This window comes from Wyeomyia smithii, chromosome 1 (assembly GCF_029784165.1).
Source record: "Wyeomyia smithii strain HCP4-BCI-WySm-NY-G18 chromosome 1, ASM2978416v1, whole genome shotgun sequence".
Taxonomy (NCBI): domain Eukaryota; kingdom Metazoa; phylum Arthropoda; class Insecta; order Diptera; family Culicidae; genus Wyeomyia; species Wyeomyia smithii.
In genome coordinates, this window is record NC_073694.1 from 102696590 (window position 1) to 102703052 (window position 6463).

Consider the following 6463-nt stretch of genomic DNA (forward strand, 5'->3'; position numbering starts at 1 on the left):
ATATAAATATAAATATAAATATAAATATAAATATAAATATAAATATAAATATAAATATAAATATAAATATAAATATAAATATAAATATAAATATAAATATAAATATAAATATAAATATAAATATAAATATAAATATAAATATAAATATAAATATAAATATAAATATAAATATAAATATAAATATAAATATAAATATAAATATAAATATAAATATAAATATAAATATAAATATAAATATAAATATAAATATAAATATAAATATAAATATAAATATAAATATAAATATAAATATAAATATAAATATAAATATAAATATAAATTTAAATATAAATATAAATATAAATATAAATATAAATATAAATATAAATATAAATATAAATATAAATATAAATATAAATATAAATATAAATATAAATATAAATATAAATATAAATATAAATATAAATATAAATATAAATATAAATATAAATATAAATATAAATATAAATATAAATATAAATATAAATATAAATATAAATATAAATATAAATATAAATATAAATATAAATATAAATATAAATATAAATATAAATATAAATATAAATATAAATATAAATATAAATATAAATATAAATATAAATATAAATATAAATATAAATATAAATATAAATATAAATATAAATATAAATATAAATATAAATATAAATATAAATATAAATATAAATATAAATATAAATATAAATATAAATATTAATATAAATATTAATATAACTATAAATATAAATATAAATATAAATATAAATATAAATATAAATATGAATATGAATATTAATATAAATATAAATATAAATATAAATATAAATATGAATATGAATATGAATATAAATATAAATATAAGTTTAAAACAAAAATATCACTTAAAAATTAGGGAGAAAGTCGTGTGGTCGTGAGTGAATGCGCGCAAAATTCATTAGGGTGGATCAAGGCTGCAAAAAGTTCATCTCATACAAATCTCCATGCAAATTTAAGATGCAATACGCCAAGCGGAGTCACTTGTTATTTACTTCCAATGAGTTTGGGATTTTTGAGGATTTAAAAGGAATCAATAAAATCTTGTTCTGGCTCTCTGCTATCAAGTTGTAACATTTCCATATAACGATGAACAACTTGAATACTTATAGCAAAGCAATGACATCTAGTTTTGATGTGAATGCCAAATCGAGAATTTCTACAATTTATAATAGATGGTAATACACAAACAGTTGCACTTCTGATGTAGTTTATAAGCAGAAATTAGCGGTGATGTCCCATTTCGCTCGTTGGGCCAACCAAATCGAAGACACATGGGACACCTGAAAAAATGTCCAATAGCTGGAGATGGCGCTCTTTCAGTGGTAGTAAAATCGAAATTTCTCCGAGTATTTTGCTCATTAACCAAGAATACAGCTATCAAATGTCTTCTATACATTTTATTCTAACTTTCTGGTACTCTACTTTTATCAAAACACATGTTTTTCCTATATAACTCCATTGCGTCTTACTACCATTCGTCCATGAGCCCGTGATGTTGATTTTGACAATAGCTCAAAATTAGTGCGAGAGCCGTGTGGTTGAAGGCGGATGCGCACAATACTCATTAAGGTGGTTCAAGGTTGCAAAGAGCAAGTTATCTCTTAGAAATCTTTGTACAAATTTAAAATGCAATATGATAAGCGGAGCTACCTATAATTGACTTCCGATTAGTTTAGCATTTTTGAGGGCTCAAATTGAAGCAATAAAATTTTGTTATGGCTCTTTGCTATCAAGTTTTAACATTTCCATCTGACGATGAACCGCTTTAATAATCTTAGCCAAGCAACGACATCTAGTTCTGGTGAGAATAAAAATATCGATAGTTTCAGCAATTCTTCAATAGATGGCAATAAACAAACATTTGGGCTCACTGGTGGGATTTGTTAGCAAAAATTAGCGGTGGCGTCCCATTGCGTTTAAAAATACTAAGAGTTGGCGCTGTATTGGTAGTGGTGGTAAAATCGAAACTTCTAACTATTTTGCTTAATGACTGGAAAAACTGTTATTATTCTTACTTTCTGGTAGTTTTTCTATATAAAATCTGTTTTTATCGAAAAACTTGATTTTCCCATATAACTCCATTGACTCATTAAATTTGTATAGGAAAATCAAGTTTTCTGATAAAAATGGATTGTATATAGTAAATATAGAAAGTTAGAAAGTTAGAATAATATAAAAAAATGGGTAACTAATAGTAGTTTTTCCGGTCATTAAGCGAAATGCACGTAGAAATTTCGATTTTACTACCACTATCGCCACAGCGCCATCTCTTAGCATTGAACATTGTCACGGGTGTGCCATTGCGCAAGGACTTACATACAAGTCAGTAAAACTTGTATTCAAGTGAAATTTTGACGTAGGACTAAGTCTATCTGGAAGTTAGGTACCTGAACTTGGAAATTTATAATCAGGTTTTCGAGGTTGAGGCATCAATCGATCAGAAATTCTTTGACGGTTAAATTTATGTACCAAAATCAACCTATTGTTTGAGATACACTATTGAAACATTGATAAATAACATCTATTGTCTAAATCATACCGAGCAACCAATCACACCTCTCTTCACAAGCACAGTCGGCACTAACGGATACAACCGATTTGACTTTCACTTCTGTTTCCGATGCTTATTTACTTTCCTTACCATTCCCTATTCAGTCGAAAATGGAACTGGGATTTTCTAGAGCAGATACAAATACGCTGCCTAAAGTGGATTTTCTCATGGTGCAGCACTTTCTGTCCACCAAAGAAAAGTTTCGAGACTCCAACAAACGAGGGAAGATCGAAAGGTAAGTTGCCCAATCGGTCGTGCTTAAAACTTGCCTGAGTCAATTTTTTTTGCCGGGTTCAGATCCTCAAATCCGGATTACTTAAAATCTACAATAGGACGGGTGCAGTTTAAAATCGAGGTAAACCTTTACACGGTGAAGGCGCAAATAGTACCAGAGCACAAAATTAACGCGAAACAATATTCCGTGGTAGCAATCATCAACACTGGCGACGAAGAAGTGATCGATGTTTTTTGTGAGAGCGATGAACAGGGGTGTAAGGCTTCCGCCGAGGCTGTAAGCATGCTGTTGCATTTTTGTTCTATCTTTACGAAAAACACAGCCAACCATCCCCCACCGAAGGTCAATGTCTGCGGAAAGTTCCCAACCTTTCAAAGGTAGAAGAAAATATTGAAAATTTGACTTAGCGAACTATCGTGACTCGGGCTTTTTAAAGGTGAATGATGTTGTCTTCTAGTGGCTTCTTGTGGCAAGTTCCTTCAAACTCTTCTTAGGAAATGCCCGACAAATGATATAATCAGCGCATTGAAATACCACCAACCTTTTACTAGTATTGAAGAGTATGCCATAGACTGCCTGTTGATTGATTTTAAGGAATCGCCGGATGCGAATCAATATTCAAAAATGTTTATCGATTTTTGCAAACAAAAAAAAGGAGGACAGTGTTTGTGCAAAAATTGAAACCGCCACTACCGGTCAGGATTACTCCCTTTGGAAGAATTTTAAATACGAAAGGATTACGGCTTCAAAAATTTTTGACCTGTCACGATGTAAGACTGCAGATGGGTCTCTGATCAGGACTGTACTAGGAAGCAAAAGCGTTTCTACCGAAGCCATGAAACGGGGATTGAGACTGGAAGAAAATGTGATTAAATTCATAAAGGCGCGATATCAGAACGTTCGGAGATGTGGATTGTTTTTGAATCAAAATTATCCCGCATTTGGTGCATTTCCAGATGCTATAAACAGCACAACAGTTTTTGAGTCCATCAAAAAGTGGAAATACAATATATTATGTCGATGAGAACGGAAATCTAACAGACAAAGTCAAATCTCAAATACATCTTCGAATGATTATCACCAACCGCAGAGGAGGAGTTTTAGTATTAGTTCTACCCGAATTTGAGAACAGTCGAAACCCTTCGCAATTTTCAGAGTTCTACGAGATCGATCTTGATGTAGATAGATTATAAAAAAAGCAAAGCAAAGCCGATTCGGAGCTTGACCTTCTGTTTATTTATACACAGACTTCGTAGCCGACTGTTTTAGTGTACAGGACAATTGCGGGGCTAGCGCTACGATCCTACTGACACTAACAGTCTCTCCCGAGCCGAGACTCGAACCTACGACGACTGGCTTGTTAGGCCAGCATCGTACCTCGAGATCATCTGGGAGATATTGATGTAGATTATATACAACCAAAAAGATATACAACCAAAAATGACAAAAAGCTACAAATTCCGAAAGGCAAATATTTTTAACAAACTGTATTTAACCTATTAAACATTAAATGTACCTTTATCAAATTTCTTATCAATTAAACTCAAATTCAACGATAGTTCATTGATTTGTTTTAACAATTGTCCGGAAATCCCGAGTTATGTAAAATATCACAGATCATTGTGTGATACCATTTTATTTATTTATTTTAAACAAAATTACTTTTCTTCAAAGACATGTTATTTCTTCATATACATTAATGACATGTTAATATACACAGTACCAAAAAATTAAATTTACAACTAATAAAAATGAAGGCACATAACGGCTGTGTACGTTATTTCACTTAATTAGTGGCTCTTGCAAGTTTACTAGCCCTGCAATAATTTTACCTACAAAATCGATAAGATGAAAAATATATGACGGCAATTCAGTATAAGGTTCGCACATCTTAAACTCCCTGAACCTCCTAATGAGGTGCTCTATATGAATTCTTACACTAGATATCTCCTTTGCTTTCAAAACATCTTCTTTTAATAATGCCTTGTCTTTTGCAACACTTAGTGGACGAATTAGATGCCCTCCTTTTTGAGCGACTTCCACAGCTACATTTTTAAATCCTCGATCGGTCAAAACCCCAACGTTCGGTTGAATGTTATTTAAAAATCTGGATTTTCGTACGACTTTCTGATCACTTGCACAACTGGGAAATCCTTTCGATATGAAATTAACATGGCCACAAGGTGTACACGATACCAAATACTTCAGAGTGTTATAGGATTTGTATTGAGAAAATGTAGCAGACTGTGCAATAGGGTCAGCAGGCTTTTGGATTTGTGTTTCAAAACTCGAAATCCTTAGCTACTATTCGTACGTATCGATTGAATATTTGTGAAATTCTAGAAAAGGATATCGAAAAGATACTAGATAACAATTCATATGGCTCATTTAATTTTATTTTTCTGAAAATAATCATAATATCCCGTTCACTAATATTAGTAGTCTCTTGTAATGCCTGCAGAATACATAATCCATTCGGTGGAATTCCTAAATATAACATGCATTTCTTTTTCATTATGCTTATCACATACTCAAAAATATCCTCCACTGCACACTGGGCCAGAAATGGAATATAGCGGAACCAAATTAATAGCGCTCTCAGGGTTTGACCAATCGGTTTCCAGTCTTCTACAAAGTTTCTTGGTATAGTTAGGGCTTCATTTTGGATGTTTGAATTAGTTCGGAATTTAGCCGCAAAGGTGGCGTTGCGATGCCAACTTCTTTCCCTTACACGCTAGTGCTTTGCGGTATTCGACAAAATTGTAGATCTCTAAATTCCATGAAACTTTACAGAATATACAAAATTTCTGACTCTTCATGTTTCAGAGATTTACGAGTTTTTATAAATTTTGTCTGAATTTCACGTTTTATTGTGATAATTTTATGAGTTCACCTGAATTAATTTTTTACAAATTTTTTCTCGATAGAAATTGAATAAATACGTCGTTTTCGTCTGAGTACAGAAGTTTTTGATGTACTTAAATGAAAATATTACACAAAATTTGAAAAAAAACATAATTTTGTGAAGTAGATATCTCAGCGGGTAGCAAGTATTAGCAAACCAAGATTTTTTTCTAAAAATTGTCCATCAAAAAATCTTCATTTTCTGAAATTTTGAGAGGTGTTTTTTGTTGTTTTTGTGATATTTCAGTTTGAATATAACCATAGGTTTCATGTAAAAATACAATTGCTATGTATTTATTGCATGGAATACACGGTCCAGTACCTTGATACTCTATCCAACCTATGTGCAGTCTTAAGCAAAGTTTCTCAGTGTAATAAGAACTTCAACTTGACGCTCAGTTTAGTTCGCGATTTAGCCGCAGAGATGGCGCTTCGACACCAACTTTTTATGCTTACACGCTAGAGCTCTGCAGTTTTCGACAAAGTATTAGATTAGAAAATATTATGTAACTTCGTAGAAGAAACAAAATTTCTGTCTCTTGATTTTTTTTTTTGGAAATTCACGAGTTTTTGAAGAATTTGTTCGAGTTTCACGTTTTTTGTAATAGTTTTTTTTAAACTCTAATATTTATTTAGGCCCAACCGCTAAGCATAACGGGGCCGAATGTCTTTTGGAGTAGGAAAAAGCCAGCTTGAGTAGAGCCTGTATCCCGACTGCTCCT

General features: G+C 31.2%; 1 pseudogene; it reads left to right on the forward strand.

The window, feature by feature from the left end:
• Window positions 1-2712: 2712 nt before the first annotated feature.
• Window positions 2713-4030, forward strand: LOC129717028 (uncharacterized; annotated as a pseudogene).
• The last annotated feature ends 2433 nt before the right edge of the window (window positions 4031-6463 follow it).